The sequence below is a fragment of the Mastigoproctus giganteus genome, chromosome 9 (genome assembly GCF_048544385.1).
Source record: "Mastigoproctus giganteus isolate SK-2022 chromosome 9, ASM4854438v1, whole genome shotgun sequence".
NCBI lineage: Eukaryota > Metazoa > Arthropoda > Arachnida > Uropygi > Thelyphonidae > Mastigoproctus > Mastigoproctus giganteus.
This window is the reverse complement of record NC_143583.1, coordinates 106,088,132-106,107,605: the sequence shown is the minus strand read 5'-3', so window position 1 is coordinate 106,107,605 and position 19,474 is coordinate 106,088,132. Positions and strand designations below refer to the sequence as shown.

The 19,474-nt window shown below is 38.5% G+C and overlaps 1 protein-coding gene across 2 annotated transcripts in view; it reads left to right on the top strand.

The window, feature by feature from the left end:
- Stoml2 (stomatin like 2) overlaps nucleotides 1–19,474 on the top strand; it is a 213,702-nt gene that overhangs the window by 85,629 nt on the left and 108,599 nt on the right. The window lies entirely within an intron of this gene.

The window sequence follows — 19,474 nt, the reverse complement described above, 5'->3', positions numbered from 1 at the left end:
TGAAGAAAGTGATTAAAATCACTTCGGTTTTTGATAACAATATTTTGTGTCAAGATTATGTTGATCTCCATTTCATGCTTTATCTCTCTATGGATCATATTAAAAACTTTATGGCATCTTACTGTTTTGATTGAATCGAAGAAGGAGGGATTCATCGACAGCTTGAATGAGCTCTTTGTATGTTTTGAGTCTGAGTTGCTTTTGTTTATCAGCAAAACAGTGCATTTGTCATTTGAGTGAGCTTCATCCCAAGTCACCACCCGGGTTTTCACCCATATGCGACTTGGTTCTCATTCGTGTTTACTTCTCTACAATCTAGTAGGTTATTTTCAACACAAAGACCAACTGGTCAACTCAAAAACAATATATTATAATTCAAGAAATTTTGACCATTTGGCCTCGTGGTGGAGACAGGCCAATCACACCACGAGTTACTGTCCCCACCATGAGTTACATCCCTGCCACGAGGAGGTAGGTCTCTACTTCTAGCTGAGCATCGTCCTACTTCTTCTATAAGCGATTTTAGGAAAATTATGTAAAATAACAAAACTTTTTATGTTCTAAAAACAATTCCTTTAAAACAGAAGAGGAGAGGACGAGTGTCCCTCACTCCAGTCTCCCTCTAATGTCCTCAAAATACTGAAATTCCAGCGCCATGTGGAGGCCAGTCTCCAGCACTCTGCAAGCACATAGCTCCGTCGGGGACAACCCCAATCGAAACAACCTTGACTTCAGGCCATGTCCAGTGAGAACAGTGCACACCACCAGCCTGACCTGGAGCCAGGAACATCGTCCCTGGCTCACAATATGAATAGAAGGCATACAAATGATGACCTTTCTCAGAATTGATCCACTGCAATTGCCACATGGCCTCCAATTCGTCATTCATCCACCTTCGTTCAAGTGTTAAATCAGGCGGTCCAGTAGCCTGCCTCACCAGACACGACTTGATGCCAAAAATCTGTCTAGGGACTCCTCTCTTAAAGGCATAATGCAAGACATGCCATGCCACCACCAGCTCAACCGGCATCTTTCCAACGAGAATGCACAACGTGTCTGTAGCCGCAGTCCTGCAGGATCTGGCGATACTCAGAAGAGCAAACCTCTGAGCAGACAATAGTATCCTTTGGATATGTGAATGTTCAATTGACCCTGCCTAAGCCCCAGCCTTGTAAGTCAAGATCGGGATAAAGATGTTATCATAAAAGAGGTGGAGGGCACTCCCCTTTATATCCCAATCTACCCCGAGTCACTAGCTGGAGCTTGGCATACAATTGTTTCACCTTGTCTCTTAGGTAAGTAGCATGTGCTGCTAAGGTCATACACTCTCCCAGGCACATGCCAAGATACATAGTTTTTTGTGCCACTCTAAGAGAAAAATCCCCAAAGCGGCAAACTGGTGGTCTGGTCCAGCTGAGGCATCCCCTCCGAAGAACGGCAGCAGTTTTTTTTTTTTTTTTGCTTCTCAGAAATCTGCAGCTTATGCAGACTGGCCCAATCTATCAATTGGGATAAAGAAGGCTCTGTCTGCTCCTCCAACTCTCAATGTGAATCACTGCCTACCAGTATGACAAGGTCGTCTGCATAAGCTTCAATGACTGTGCCTTCCACACAGTGCAGAACCACGTACTCATCGAGCACCCAATTCCAAAGTGTAGGCCCCACGATGGAACCTTGAGGACAACCTTGAGAGACTATTTTCTCACGTTCAATATGTGGTGTTCTAGCCGTTACCTGCCTTCCGTGAAAGTAGTCCTTTGGAAGGCGGTATACGTTTACCGGACAGAGTGATGCCCTAGCCCTGTGGAGGACGGTACCCACCACAGAGCATCGAATGCCCCGTAAAGTCCGTGAACAACCCCATCACATATCGACAGGCTGTTTTGTTTGTCCATTTCATCAAGCGACTAATGACATCCTCAGAAGAGGAGCCAGCCTTAAACCCAAATTGTTTGCTGGATGCCAGCCCCTGAGCGCCATAGCAGGCCAACCACCCAAGAACCAGCCACTCCAGCAACTTCCCCATTATGGGTAACAACGTGATTGACTAATACGAATGTGGCTCATTCATGGGCCTCTCAGGACTTTTGATGATAACCCTCAACACTGCCTTCTTCCAGACTAGAGGGAATATACTCTCACAAAGGCAGGCATTAAACATGTCAAGTACAATGCCAGGACTCTCCTAACATATCTGCTTGACAACAGCATTTTCTATCTGGTCCAGTCCCGGAGCCTTACTATCTTTGGTTTGCTGGACAGCAAGTTCTAGCTCACTGGGAGAGAAGGGAGGTTTACCCCGTTCAGTATCATACATTTCATTCTCATTTGTAAATTATAGAGATCCACTCATACCTTTTGATAGGAAAATTCTTCAGCCCGACGCTCACATCAAATTGCTCCAATTAATACATTATGTGAAAGGACTAAATTTATAACACAATATTATGCTTTAAAATATTGTTAATATATTCAGATTTCTTAAAAACTAATCTTGTATTCGATTTCCATTATCTACTCACTGCCAAAAGGAAGAGCAAAGCGTAGCCGATGTACATCAACCCACCCAAAACTACACCAACCAGAAATATCATACTGGAAATCGAAGACAATTGTCAAAATTACTTAAAATATTTTTGACTAAACTTCTTTATAAGGGACTAGGTTATTTCAGTATGATCTGTGCTCACAAGAAGTAAAGTGACTTAACAATATCCACTCTCTTATATAATAAGACTCAACTAAAATAGGGCTCCACAATGAGATTATTTTTGTTAACCAATGTAAATAGTGTTATTTACACATGTGCGTCAAGGTCCATGATTCCAAAATAGTATACAGTCTATATACATTTTTGGAGTTACAGTTTAATTTCATTTCTAGTGAAATACAATAGTATCCTTTGGATAAGTGAATGTTCTATTAAGAGCTTTGTATATTCGTGTTGTGTATTAATTACACTTGCTTCATTAAAAAGAAAAACATGGTTCTCATGGATGATATGAAAGGAGAGTTCAGATGCACCTGTCCTTTTTGCCCTCACAGATGCCTGATGTTGTTGAATTCGCATCAAAAGATAATTTTGGGTAGAACCAATGTAAAAAGAGTTACATTCCCCACATGCAATGTTATAGACTATGTTGGTTCATTCCGTGCTAACGATTTTAGTTGTCTTCCTCATCTTCAATACTGTGTGGAGTTTACTTATGGGCTGTGCTACAATTTTAAATTCAGTGTTTTTAAAAAATATTACTAAATTGTTTATACCACTGTTGTACATAAGGAACTTTAAAGTATTTTTGTGTAGTGTTCTCACTAAGTGAAACCAATTCTGATTTTTGTTTCATCTGTCGTTGAATACTCTCAGTTATATCTAATGTATATTCCCTGTTCAAAAATCTTGTAGAGAGTTCCCTAAGTTCATTAAGAGAATTTTCCTATCAAAAGGTATGAGTAGATCTTTGTAATTTACAAATAGTACTTAAATCATCATTCTTCTTTTTCTTGGTGATTCTTTCTCTCGGGGTAATTCAGAAAATTTTTTTTTTGGCTGGTGTAGCGTAAGTCTTAGGCTTCCTTACACCATATGGCTAATAATAAGTAGGAAGGATTGAGCTTCATTGCTCTTATATTTTGAAATCTATTTCATTCTCATGTACAGTTTCTATTTGTTGTTCATTATCTGGAGTATTCTGCAAAAACAGATCATCCAGAAGACAAGCAACAGAATCTGCATACCCCAGGGTCTCCCTTTCCGATACCACTATCGTCGACATCGCAACACTACTGTAAATTTTCTCTGTGATGAGTTTATGTACAGGAGAACAGGGGTCAGCAGAGCCCATCTCCCTTACAAAATTCTGCCATAAAGCCTTCTTAAATTACAATATTTTCTTGGTATAATAATTTGTATTGTCTCTTCAGTTCACTCACTATTCTGAAAGAGTAATTCCTCCTCTCACTTTGATATTTTTTATGAGCACTCTGCACCTCCCGTCTTAACTGTGGTAGTTCCGCAGTCCACCACGGCACTGATCTTTGGAGTTGGCATTTCCTTCGGAGGTCCCCGAGTGCCAAGCGATTTTTCTCTGCGACTCATAAAGTGATCTTTGAAAGTGATATAGTTCTATTTTTGTTGTGCGATTTTCTTCTGTTTTGTTCACTTAAAGTGGTTCTTTGCTTAAAAAGTCTTACGTAAGAATCCAGAAAGGGAATCTACCTTTCTTTTTTAGTATTTATATTAAATACTAGCCTTAATAACCGCTTGGTCACTGGTGGCACCACTCCTGCCTCCATGTGGTGGGGCCGGTAATCTGGAAGAAGAAATTCCTTCTCCCAGGGCTAAAAGGAGTAAACATGGACACTAATGATTTCCCACGATTAGAGCCAAAGAGCTCTCAACATGACAACCACGAAACTGATCATGACTTCTCATTGTCGAAAAGACTAGAAAAAGGATGCAAACAAGCAGGAACTTCCAGCTTTCCTGATCATCCATTCTCTGTCTTCACAGCCTGTCAGCAAGCTCTCCCCTTTCATCATACAACAACGCCTTGCAAATGCAGCAGCATCTCCAAAAATGGTAACACGTCTTCAGTCTCGTGACTTGCTAATAAAGACCTCTCACCAAAGACACTCTGACCTCCTATCAAAACTTAAGTGGAATTCCAATTCAAGTCATCCACATAACACCCTGAATTCTTCCAAGGGAGTGATCAGTGAATGGGACCTATTGAATGTTTCCGAGGAAGAGATAATCCAGGAACTAAAGGATCAAAATGTAACTCAGGCCAAGAGAATCACGATATGAAAAGACGGCACCTTAGTCCCAACACGTAGCATAATTTTAACCTTTAGTTCACGACTCTACCATCCTCAGTCAAAGCAGGCTATTTAAACTGTCGTGTTTGGCCCTTTATCCTAAACCCTCAGAGATGCTACAAATGACAGAAATTTGGCCACTCCCAGACAGCATGCTGTGGAGATGCAACATGTCCAAACTGCGGTCGCAAAACTCATACTCAATCTGAATGCAAGGCACAAACTCTGCAGTGTCCTAATTGCAAGGGCAATCATCCAGCTTACTCCAAAGATTGATCTCTGGAAGTTAGGAAAAAAATACAGAAATACAAGACTATAAATATATAATATATATATAAACTTTAATATATAAAGATACTTTAATATATAAAGTATCTTTTCAAGAAGCTAGAAGACAAGCAAAATCAAGTATTCCAAAAACCACTTATGCTTCGGCTACCCATAGTTACAAATCAGTAGCATGTCAGACAGAAGTGTCAGTCTCTCCCGACAAATCAATCACCGACTGGGCTCGATCAGTACTATTGACTCAGCCTACATCTGAATCACAGTTAGTGGACCAAAGTAATAATATGCCACTCACAATTCCAACTCAAAATGTAACCCACAGTAAAATGGCAGAAAAATTGCGTAAATCAGATCCTGTGGAGGTGAAACAACCAACAAGCATGGATGCTGATGATATGCTCAACCAAGAAGATTTTCTTGAATTACATGCAGATGGAGATATGGAGGATAAAAATGATTCAGAACGCCCTAATTTTCCCAGAAAAGAAAAATCTAAATCTGACCATTATAAACAACCCACACATAAAAAGCAGACAGATTCATCTTCCTCTTACAAAACCAAATAATGGAACACATTATCCAATGGAACTGTAGAGGTCTTCGCAGTAACATAGATGATATACATGAATTAATTCATCACTATAAACCTCCTGCAATGTGCTTGCAAGAAACTAATTTGACATCTCTAGTCTCAGTTTCAATCAAAAATTACACTGTATTCAGGCAAGACAGGGCTGACTCCAATAATGCTCGTGGAGGAGTAGCAATACTCATGGATTCAAGCATCCCCGCCAGACGTATTCCATTACAAACATCCTTAGAAGCCGTTGCCACGCGTGTTGTTAATGGTATTACTCTGACATTGGTTTCCATTTATCTTACGCCTAATCATCAATATACTATTCAGGAACTTGAAGATCTTGTTATGCAGTTACCCTCACCATTTTGTTTACTAGGAGACTTTAATGCACATCACCCATTATGAGGTTTCCCCCACCTCAGACACATGAGGTAAGCTTATGATCGATAGGCAGAATTTAACATTACTGAATACTGGGTCTCCTACATATGTGCATTTCCCTATGGGCTCAACATCTGCAATAGACCTTTCCATTTGTTCCCCAATCCTCTTTCCAAGTATAGATTGGATATCTCTGAGTGATCCTTATAGTAATGACCATTATCCGTTAATCTGCAAAATTCAAACATCCTATTCCTTTCCAACTAAAAGTCCAATTAAATGGAAATTTTCAAAGGCTGACTGGGCAAAATACAGATCGCACATCTCATTTGACAACAATATCATTCAGTCCGGTTCCATCAATAGTGTTACTGAGCACATCACGAATAAAATGCTGGCAGCCGCATCTGTCACCATTCCTAAATATCAAGCAAGAAATAGACGAAAAATAAATTACTGGTGGAATGAAGATTGCAATAATGCAAAAAAAAGAAAAACAAAGCATGGAATCTTTTCTGCAAATATCCTACCACCTCCAATCTTATTAACTATAAACGGCTCAGAGTTAAAGCTTGCTATATCAGACCCAAAGCAAGAAAAGAAACTTGGATTAAATTCGTCTCATCAGTTAATAAAAATACCGATATCAGATTAATGTTTGAACAATAAATTTCCACCTCTATCCATCCCGCTACTAAACTGGAATGGACAAGAACTTTCTAATCCCACAGATATATAAAATGCACTGGGAATTATATTTTCTCTGTTGTCTTCTTGTCATGCTTATGATCAATCATTCCAAAAACGTAAAACAGTTGCAGAGAAATCCAGATTGAATTACACTGACAATTCTGCTTTATCTTATAATCAACTATTTACCATGTTTGAGCTACAGCAATCTCTTACCAACTCAAGAAACAGTGCTGCTGGCCCTGATGAGATATATTATGTAATACTCCGAAATCTGGATCAGAGATCACTCTCTTCGCTGCCCATATTTTATAAATGAATTTTTTCTGAACATTCCTTCCCAAGCTCCTGGAGTCATTCTTATGTACTACCGATTGCAAAACCTGATAAAGATCATTCTGTTGCTCAAAATTACAGACCGATATCCCTTACCAGCTGTCTCAGCAAAACTCTCGAGAAAATGATACATCGCCGGCTCACTTGGTTCCTCGAGTCTCAAAACTTGATAAATAACAACCAATTTGGATTCCGGAAAAGCTGATTTTCATTGGATCTCATGATCAAAGCCGAGACAAATATCTGAAATGCTTTCATCAAAAAGGAACAGCTTGTCATGGTCTGTCTTGACGTTGAGAAAGCCTTTAACACTACATGGCGTTTTGGCATCTTAAAGGATCTACATTCTCTTGGCCTGAGAGGTAATTTACCATATTTTATCCAAAATTTCCTTCAATGGAGATCCTTTCAAGTTCGTTATAGGGGAACCCTCTCTAAAATCTTTATCCAAGAAGAAGGAATTCCACAAGGGTCTGTTCTCAGCGCTACCTTGTTTGCAATGAGAATGAATCATATAATTGAACTCATTCCGAAAACTGTGGATTCATACCTTTTCGCAGACGATCTCTCAATTTCTTGTCATTCTCAAAACATGCATTATATTGAATGCCAACTTCAAATATCAATGAATCGCATCCTGACATGGATGACACAAAATGGTTATAGACTATCCAGCCAGAAATCTACTGCCATTCACTTCTGCTCCAGATGCAATATGCATCCTGAACCCGAGCTGCACTTGAATAACCATCCTCTTCCCATAGCTAATTGTATTCGTCTACTAGGATTGTTCTTTGACAATAAGTTAAATTTCCAAAAGCACATTGAACATCTCTGGACTACTTGTCAAAAAAAACTGAACATACTCAGTCTTATCAGCCACAACATGGGGAGCAGATTGTTACAGCCTGCTTCATTTATATAGAACCATAATCAGATCACGGCTGGACTATGGCACGCCTGTCTTCGACTCTGCTAGGGAGAGTGCTTTATCTCGCCTCAACCCTATTCAACATTCAGCTCTCAGAACAGCACTAGGTGCATTCAGAACATCTCCAGTGCAAAGTTTGTATGTTGAAGCTCATGAACCTCCCCTAAATATCAGGAGAAAGATGCTGCTGCTGAACTATGCTACCAAGATCCAAAACCAGATGACCCATCCTAATTGATCAATACTTTATAATCCACAGTTTACGACCTTCTATAGAAACAAACCACAGACAGTTCAGTCTGCTGGTATTAGGCTAAAACAACTAGCAGAAGATTGGGATATACACTTCAATAAAATCTTACAATATCCTATAGATCCCGACCCTCCATGGTCTGTTATCATGCCACCTTGTGACAATTATTTCCACCAGTGGGGTAAACACTCTCTATCAGATATTAACATCCAACAGCTACACATAGCGCATACTCAACGTTATCCTGAATTCGCTAAAATTTATATAGATGGATCGAAGTCTGAGAGTGGATTGGGCGCAGCAGTAGTACTCCCTGATACTATCATTTCTCTATCTCTCCCAACAGAGTGCAGTAGTTACACAACTGAATTATATGCCATAAAGCTTGCTATAGAAAATATTTTCCCTATGTCAATTCAAAAGAGCTTAATATACACAGACTCGCAGAGTTCCTTATTAGCCTTCCAAACCAACTCCCCGTCTACTCACCCTCTATTAAAGCTCATTAGAACAGAGTTGATACGTCTGAGAGAGCATTGACAAAAGGTTATTTTCTGCTGGATACCTGGCCATACTGGAATACCAGGAAATGAAATTGTGGATGATGCTGCCAAACATCCATCGAGAGCAGCCCAACGAATTCCCTAGTACCGTTCACAGATTATAAAAAGAAGATCCGAAGTATATGTAAAGGTCGATGGACTCTTCAATGGCAAGCAAAAATTCATAATAAACTTTTTCAAATTAAACCTGTACCAAAATTATGGGCTTCCACCCTCATTGCAAACAGATGGAGAAGAAGTAATTCTAGCCAGAATCAGCCATACTCATTTAACTCCTTTGTTCCTCCTGTCAGGGAATGACCCTCCTCAGTGTAACCATTGTCATACACCACTCACAGTCAAACACATACTTCTGGAATGTACTCTGTATAATAATGCTCGACTAGTGTCATTCAGTTCTCTGGCAAGCTTAAAGGAACCTTTGTCACTTAGCTATATCATAGGTGAAAAATCAAATCTCGCAGGATTCTTCTCCTTCCTAAAACAAATAGAACTGTAAAAAAAAGTAAAGTGCAGCCATTATCAACCCACTGCAGGATGGAAGCCTCCTCAACAATTCATGCTGAGGGAAATAGACCATAATCTGCCACGCTGGTCTAGTGCGGGTTGGCAGATCGACCGTATTCAGCCGTCAGGGGCTTGAACCCCGGTCTACTCAAAGAGCGCGTGCTACTGCACTCACGCTCCTGACCACTCGGCTACTAGGCAGGCCCTAGGATTGTATAGCCGTTTCTAACTGCTTCTACATGAACCAACACAGGCAGTATGAACCACTTTTCTAAGTGCAATATGCCCTAAGTAGCCATTGCACTTGAAACCCCATCAACAACAACAAAAATTCCTTCAGAGACAAACACCACTGATATCCTGTAACACATTAGTGACTAGTTCAGCCTTCTGTGTCGCAGACAGATTACTTCACTGCATACGCTGATCCATCGAAGACTGCCACAGATCGAGGAGCCTCACCCACTTAGTATTTTTAGTTGAGAACTTTCCAGTCTCCTTCCAACATTTCATTGGAAGATCAATTTTATTGTATCATAGGTGATCACTGGTCGTTAAGTGCTCATGCACTTTCCAACCCTTTACAGATCTCAAAATGGATCTGGAACAAACAGTGACACCGATATAGGATTCCCCATCATTGGCAAGAAAGTTGGCGGTTGCTCTGGATCATCGATAACCTCCATCTCCGAGCCAGTCGGGAACTCCTCCAGATCTTGTTCTTTTTCATTGGAGCCCAGGCCACCCCAAGAGTCGACCCAGCATTAGCATCCATACCAATTATTATATGAGTCGAACGAAGTGCATGCATCACCTGCTCACGGTATCGAATATATTATACTTCCGTGTACTCTGAGGGTCTACAGTAAAGAGATATTAAATTAACCCTCCCTATTGTCCCAATCATTTCAGCACACACACACACACCGCATTCTGTACACAGTGATGAGATCACAGTAACTGTCAATTCTGGATCAGATATTATTATTGCTGAAGATGGGGTGCTGAAGAAGGTTCTCATCTAGAAAGGGGATCGAGGTAGCTACCACTCGATATCTCTTTGGATAATCAACCACTTCATTTTGGAGAACATATGGCTCTTGCAATAACACAAGGTCAACTCCTCTCTCCTCAATAACCCGTGTCAACTGCAAGGCAACATTCATCATTCTTTGGCTATTTATCTGCATTATACAGCAGTTATTCTTAATCTCCATAATCTGTTTGTTACTTTACGATGTCTAATGCCTGACCAAACTCCAGACACATCTTATCAGCCGCAGAATGGTCAGATGGGACCTTCCTCCTCCAGGAGTTGGCACCAATGATATTAAGAGTAGGAGACCGCCAGAATTACTTAACAAGTACAGGTCAATGTTGAGAAAAATCTGTGAGTTAGGGTTGAATTTGAAAGTGTCTGCAATTCTGCCCAGACACAACAGGAGAGAGTATATGATGAGAGTCTGGTCAATCAGTTCGGCCCTGGAGAGATTGTGCAAGGCTCAAGGTGTAGAATTTTTCTCAGCCTGGTCTCTGCTTATTAACAAGAGAGACTCCTTCTACAGGAATGGGATTCACTTAAATAGAAAGGGTGCAAGAGTATTTGCTGATGCTATCAAGGCAGTGTTAGGTGGGTCAGAAAACTGCTAGCATGGGGGGGGGATACACAGACTAAAAGATTAACAGTAGCCATTGTCAGAGGAAAAAGTGATTCTTACTCTGCTTCTATTAGAATGAGCAGCAGCCTGGAAAGCAAGGTAATGGAGATTTCCAGGACTGCTGGGAGTCATAGTGGAACAAGTATATACATGGGCTGTGTTAGGGTAGCTAAGAATAGGAACAGGTGCGTGTATAAGAAGAGGAACAGGTGCATGCAAGGCTGAGTTGGACAGGCATTTGGAACGAATGGAGGGGTGAAATGGGAGGTTTTTTTTTGGCTGATGCTGCATAAGCTTGCTTTGTTGCACCGTATGCCTCTGCTAATGCTAATACTTGCGTGTACACCAATGCTAGGAGTTTGGTAAATAAATTTGAAGAATTTGAGGTGTTTGTCAAAACATCAAAGGCAGATATTGTTGATATATCAGAGACGTGTCGCACAGATATAAGGAATGCAGAAATGGAATTTGGAGAGTACAATGTGTACAGTAAGGATAGATAGGATAGGAAGGGAGGAGGGGTTATGCTATTAGTTAAGAAACGCATGAAATCCAAGGAAATACAGCCAGTCGCCATGGCTGGACAGTACAGTGTCAAGTCAGTTTGGTGCGACATAAGCACTGGGAAAACAAAATTGAGAGTAGGAGTGTGTTATAGGCCTAATGACTCTGATGAGTATAATAAACAGCTATACAGAAAAATAGAGTGGGCCACTAAATCAGAATGTCTTATAATGGAGGATTTAATTTCCCAGATATTGACTGGAATTTGTGGGTTGGTCACTCATTAACCAGCAAGGCTTTTGTGGATTTATTGGATGATTGTTTTCTTCAGCAGCATGTATGGGAGGCAACTAGAGGGAGTAGTACTCTTGATCTGATTATCAATAGTGATTCTTCATGCATTAAGAATCAAAGAGGTAACTACCATCAGTGGTAAAGGGAAGGGTTTTTGCTTTCATAAAGGAGACAGTGGTGGTCATACAGTATTTAAATTCTGTAAGGTGGGACCAACTGATGATGTTACCAACAGCCAAATCAAAATGGGAAGCACTCAAAGAATTAATCTCAGAAGCTACTAGGCTTTTCATAACAATAAGAAATATGTTCAAGGTTTAGGCCTAAACTGATGTCAGATGAACTAATGAGACATGTAGCAGAGAAGAAATATGCAAGGGATGGATAAAAATTATCAGGTGAAACAGAAGCGTATGATAGATATAAGCTGGTCTGTAACCAAGTCACAAAGTAGGTTAGGCAGACAAAGGCAGATTATGAGAAATCTGTGGCAAAGGGTGCAAAGAAAAACAGCAAAGAGTTCTTTACTTATATAAACTCTAGAAGGAAGGGGGATGAATCAGAATGGTCCACTTGATATCGATGGTTCAACTGTTGATGATCCTGCTCTGGTAGCTAACAAATTAAATGAATATTTCGCATCTACATTCACACACGAGGAGTTATTCGGGGAGGGAAATACCAGAGGTGTATTAAAATCTGCGTGTAAGCTAGATAATCTTGTAATAACTGAGAGTAAAGTGGAAGAGAAATTGTTGAAGTTAAACATAAGAAAGGCACCTGGGGTGGATGGGATCTATCCAGTTATATTAAAGAAGGCAGCACAAGGCAGACAGACTAGACAAGACTTCAGTTATAGCTTGGACAGGACACAGCATGGGTTTGTTAAGGGGAAATCATCTCTGACCAATTTGATTGGATACTATGATGTGGTCACAAAGGAACTGGATGCAAAGAATAATTTTGATATCATATACAGGAAACCGTTGATTAATGCGGTTTTGAACAATGCGGTTTTAATTAGTGTGCAAAATGTTTTTGATACTATCCCTTTAATATATGCGTTATCAAATTTGATTAGTGCGCTGTTTTTTTCTTGCGGTGCTTGGCAACTCACAACGGCACCTGAAGCGGCAAATACGTGACACGCACTCACGTATTTGGTCTTCTAACTTAAATGAATGGGAATCGACTCAAACACTCGACAGCAGCACCCCATACCACTCTGAAATTGAAATTTGCTCTGGTAACTCATATTCTTTTATTATTAATATTAAACTTCTTTAATATTACGATATTAAAGAAGCAGTTGAGAACATACAAAAATCGTGGGAAGAAATGACGAACAGCTGCATGAGAGCAGTCTGGCAGAATCTTTTGCCTGAATGTGCAAATGATTTTTGCGGTTTCATTAATCCTGTCAACAAAGTTATTGATGAAATTACTATAATTGGAAAAGACCTCGGCTTTGAGGAAGTAGATTCAGAAAATGTTAGAGAATTATTGGAATTACATTCAAAAGACTTAAGTAAAGACGATCTTCTTGAAATTGAGCATCAACATGCATATGAGGAAGAAGACGAAAATGAAGCAGAAGAAAAGCAATTTGCTCCCAAAGAAATTTCATTCAAAAAACTTGAACAATTTAATACACTTTAAAAAGCAAAAGAACTCATACTAGAGATTGATCCAGATGCAGAGAGAAGCATGAACGTTCGTCGAGGGTTAGATAAGCAAATTGATTGTTATCGCAAAATCATGGAGGAAAGGAAGAAAGCTACCACTGTTCAATTGAAGTTAGATAAGTTTTTTTGCAAAAAATAAAATTTAAATCATGCTACCTTTTTTTTAAATTTATTCTTTAATAATTTAAGAACTATGCGGTGCATTATAGGTACATATTGAGTAAGAAAAAATATGTTTTTACAGTTTCATAATTTTCAAGGATTCATTATAATTATTCCCATTGTTTCTTAAGTTTAATTAGTGCGGTTTTGATATGTGCGGTATATTTCAAGGATTCATTAACCGCACTAATCAAGGGTCTGTATTTGGATCTTAGAAAGCCTTTTATATTGCAGACTGCTGCACAAATTGGAGCAGTGTAGCATTTGAGGTAAATTGCTGCTTTGGATAAAAGGATGGCTGAGTGAGAGAAGACAGAGAGGGGTAATCAGTGGACACTGCTCTTTGTGGACTAATGTTATTAATGGAGTCCCCCAGGGTTCAGTGTTGGGTCCATTGTTGTTTTCTGTATTTATTAATGATATTGATGATGGTATATCAGGCTTAATGTCCAAGTTTGCAGATGATAAGAAGGTCGGCAAGGTTGTTAATGACACTAATGATAGTACACTGCTTGAACAGGATCTAAAAAAGTTGAGAAAATGGGTTGAGGGGTGGCAACTGAAGTTTAACATTGACAAATGTAAAGTACTGCATATAGGAAGCAATAACCCCAGAGTAATGTATCAACTGTGTGGTAGACACTGACAGTGGTAGGGAATGCAAAGGACCTGGAGGTAATTGTGCAGTCTGATATGAAGTTTTCTGAGCTGTGCAGATGGTCTGCAAGAGTAGATCATGGTGTCTTGTCAATGATATACAGGAATTTTTCTTGCAGGGATAAGGAGGTGATTATCCTCTTGTGTAAGGCAGTGGTCAGGACACACCTTGAATACTCTATACAGGTCTGGAGGCCTCATTTTAAGAAGGATGTAGAGCTGTTGGAATGAGTACAGAGAAGTTAACAAGATTAGTGAATGGAACAAAGCCTTGTTCTTACGAAGAAAGGCGTAAGTTTTGCAAATTACAATGTCTGTAGACTAGGCACCTGCGAGGTGATCTGATTGAGGTGTATAAAGCCTTGAATGGTTTGAGCATACTCCGTGCTGAGCATGCTCAGTGCTGATGGGAACCTTCCTCTTGCTCAGAATAATCTCCTGAGAGGGCATAAATTCAAATTGAGGAAAGACAGTTGTAGGATGGATGTGTGGAAGTTTGCCTTTAGCCAGTGGGTGGTTGATTGCTGGAACAAACTTCCATGTGTTGTTGTAGAAGTTAATAGCTTAAATAGATTCAAGGCAGAACTAGACAAACATTTGGAGCGAGTGGATGGGTGATCAGTGAGGGTGTAGTAGAGGGTAGATACACAACACTGATTTTGGGGTTGATGCTATCGAGGTGCTTTGAGTGTCTAGGGGTATTATCCAGGATGTGCAGTACCTTTAATGCAAGGTTAGTTTCTGTTAGTACCACTCAGCCTCCATGTCAAAATGTTTAGTAAACTAGTTTTCAGATATGACCAGTTATCCATGCCTTACCTAAATTAAAGTGGAAGGATGCAGTCAGGCTAGAAAACTGAATGGACACAACAAACTGCAAGCTTAATGCAGAAAGGAAGAAGACCTAACAGTTATGATTAGTGGTGCAGCTACTATGCCACCAGGTTTGTCTCTGTAGGTGTTGGGGGATTGCATTGTTATTAAGAGGCGGGGAATTCGTGGATATGTAGTTTGCCACTGGTTGTGATAATTTTTTAATCTGATCACTCTTTTTTTTTTTTTTTCAATACTGTCTGTTATTTGGGCATTTTTTTTTTCATCTGTTTAATTTTGAAAGATGGTTTGATTCCAAGTCTCTATTTTATTTTTTTTCTTATACTTATGACAGTTCTATAGCAGTTGAAACATCACATTGAGAAATGAAAAGAAATTTGGGCATATTTTGATCTGTGCAATTTTGAAAGATGGTTCATTCAGTTTCTAATTTTTTTTCTTATATTTATTGTAATTCTATAGCCGTTGAAAGGTCACATTTAAAAATTAAAGGAAATAAAGAAGCACAAACAGGTAAATGCCAATGTCATAGCCCACTGTTTATATTTCTGCTGTATGATGATGGAAGCTCTCAAAGAACAGAACACAAATAGAAGGTATAAATGAAGAAAGAAAAGATAATTCTGTGATTTTGTAGTTCGAGAGTCTACTGTTCAAGGAGTGAATGGATGTTGACTGATTGAGACACAAGTTTATCCAGTTTTGGAAGACAGTAGTGTAAGTACAGAAGTCATTTCAAAACAGTGCTCCTGGATGTATCTATAGTAAAAGCATGCAATAGAAACTGAATGTCTCACAGACATTCAGTTTCTGCTGTATAGAGAAACTTTGTAAAAGATGGGTTATTAATTAACCTCATTGTCTTCTTTCGAATAAAGTTTAGGAGCTTGAGAACATTTTGGGGTCACCACCCTTGCTAAAACAACATTCCAAAGCAGAGCAGATTTCAGATTTGCACAGGGACAGTAGCTGTTTAAAAGAAAAGCAGTGGTGAGGGTTAAAAAGAAAATCCAATTTTTTTTGATGAAGAAAAAGCAGTATATGTGCTGTGCTTATGCCAAAACAGATTGGAATCCAAAAAGAAATATGTAATGTTATCTAGAAATCTGAGTGTCATTGAATATGAACATAGGAGCAGGTAGACTCTTTTTTTATGAAATAACAGGACTAAGTGGTAGAAGGGTTGAGGTTAACTAAGTTTTCTGTATTCTATTGAGAAATGACCTGTAAATTGGTATTTAAGGTGATTTTGGTTCAAGATTTTGAGGTTATTTGTGCAAAAGTTGTGTGCAATAATCATAAAACTATGGATTGGATTACAACTCAGTGGAAGAAGGTAGTAGTAGTAGTAGTAGTAGTAATGATGGCAAATGATGCAAGAAAGCAAGCTTATATAGCATCTGTCAAACAAAAAAAAAAACCAGTTTACCCATCCATACCCTCCAATAATTTGTCTAGTTCTCCCTTGAATTTATTCAACCCATCCACTTCCACAATAGCAGATGGAAGCCTGTTCCAGCAATCAATCACCTGCTGGTCAAAGGCTTCTATACATATATCCTACAAACATTCTTCCTCAGCTTGAATTTATGCCCCCTCATGTGTATAGTCTCAGCAAGAGGAAGAATACCATTAACAGTCAGCTTCCTCAATCCATTCAAGGCTTTAAACACCTCAGTCAGATCTTTCCACAGGTGCCTGATCTTAAAACACTACAATTTGCAGAACTGAAGCCTTTCTATGTAAGAGCACCATTTTCCCTTCACCAAGCTAATTTGCCATTCTCTGCACCCATTCTAGCAGATCTACACCCTTCCTAATATGAGGCCTCCAGACCTGTATACAGCACTCAAGATGCGGCCTTATAAAAAGGGATAATCATCTCCTTATCCCTGCTAGCAAAGTTTCTGTTTATCATTAACAAAACTCCATGAGTTGTCCTGGCAGCATGTCTGCACTGCTTATCTTTGTATATCTTTATCAACTTGTGTCCTTATCTTTGTGTATATTTATCATTATCTTTATCTTTATACCTTGAGATTTTATATTATGCCTGACATTTTTTGTTATTATTATTATTTCATAAATTGGCCTTAAAATATGTGCAGCTCATGCAATATAGGTTGCATTACACAGAATGGTCCTGGAAAATCAGTAATGCAAAAATGCACATCTCAAAAATCATCTTTCTAGGAAATAATAAAAATAAGGCTTAGATTACCATCTGGATCAGACTGTTGGACTTTTATGTTTTTCACAGATTTAATTCATCATATTAATATTTTATGTAATAATAATTTATGTAATACAATAACGTACAAAATTATTTAATATGTATGTATAAAAAACCCTCTGAAGTCAAGTACATTGAGTTCTGTAATCTGCTGACACAACTATTTAACCAAAATGTTGATGGTATTTTAATCTGTATAAAGTTAAATTTATGCAAATTTGTTATCGTGCACAATAAACTGTGTACATTAAAATAAAATCAGTATAATTTATAATAAAATGCAGACAGCTCTCAATTGGTTCCACAGAGGCTGGATTTAAGTGAAATTATATATATCAAGAGTCATTTTACCAAAAAACAGTGCTATAAATAGGTAATTTGTTCTTGAACATCCAAAATCAGACCATATTTTGATATTATCCTATTTTAAGCAGTTATAAATATAGTACTGTTTATATAATCATACTCCTCAAGACTTTTAAACTTAATTCTAATAATATAAAACAGTTTTTATGTCAGTAGAAGAATATTAAAAATATTCAGTGAAACAATTAAAACATAGTGCTATGTGAAACATATACACTTTAAAAATTATTCAGATGAATTCTTATTTTCATGTGTTCACCTTTCTCGAGGACTCATTTGTTGAATTTTCCATGTCTTCCCAGTATCTTCCTTGAGTGAAAAAATTTGTCTAGTGACAATTGAATAAAATCCTACATTGGTTTGGCATTGAGCTCTTTCTAGCATATCCAAACTTCAATTCCAAGTTCCACCTCCAAAATTCCATCTCCAGACTTTAATAGAAATTTGGAATTCTCCAAACTTCTATTAACTTTACCATTTTATTCAGGGATTAAATCATTTGTTTCAATAATCTCTTTTATTGCCTCTAACTGCTTGAAAGTGGAGTCAAGGTCTTTTTTTGCTTTAAGAAATCTTTTTATCTATATGGAAAAGCAGTATAAGGGAAGATGGAATCCAAATATGCTGGCTGACTATTTTCTTTATTGCTGATCAGAGAAGTTCTGGTCAATTACAAAATTAAAAATATTATTTAATTTATTGCAACATTAAGTACAACAAAATTTTATTTATATTTTTCATTTCCCTTATACTTAAAGATGTATAATTATTTGGTCATAGTACTTCAATGTTTGATTTTTTCTGCGGTCAGATTTACATTGACTATCAGGCCATGTTTTGTCTTGTCAGATTACTGATATTAATTGATGAGTCTGCTTTTTTTCTTAATCGTACTTTATGTAGGAAATGTATTTTAGGTTAGTTTTAAATCTTAAACTCTTGAAATTGCTCAAATGAAGTTTGAGCAATTTCAAGAGTTTATGTAAATCAAAGTAAGTCACGTAAATCAAAGGTTAATTCAGGTTATTTTATGAACATGATATCTTAATTTATAGAATACTTGAGGTGTTTGGATGCTCTCAAGTGAACTTTGTTTAACCAACAAATGGGTTCACTAGTATTTGGATGCAAATGCTGTAAAGGGGTAATGAACACTAATTTATCTATTTGAGTCTTGCATTGTTTCTGGAAAGGTGCGAGTCTTCTTGTTACCCACTGGGAACCAAACTGATAACCAGGTGTTCATGGAGTGCTGACTTCATAAGAAATATTACATTCTCTAGCAATCATGGATGCTTCTATACTTTTATCCTGCATAACTAAACCTTTATTTTGGCACTTTTTAGGATTTGTTACTTCCATTGGTTGTCCTCAGTGGGAGTCATCTTCTGTAGATTTTTTGTAATTTAAACTGCTTAGACCAACATTTTATCAGGTATTCAGAAGGGGCTGAATTGCCAGAATTTGGGGCGCCTCCGTAGCCAGGTGGGAAGGAGCAGCAGTGCGTAGCACACGCTTCTTGATTAGACCGGGGTTCGAGCCCGTCACCACCAAATACGGAGGATGCGGAAAGGTCATTCAGGGAATGACCACCGCATATCCCGGAGCAATATGGCCTTAGTTGCTAATGCTCCTAAAAACCAAATAACAACAAATAACAGCCAGAATTTGGTGATAACCTGTAGCTCCAATTTCATGATTTTTCTTTGTGTTGTCCATTAGCATTAGTTG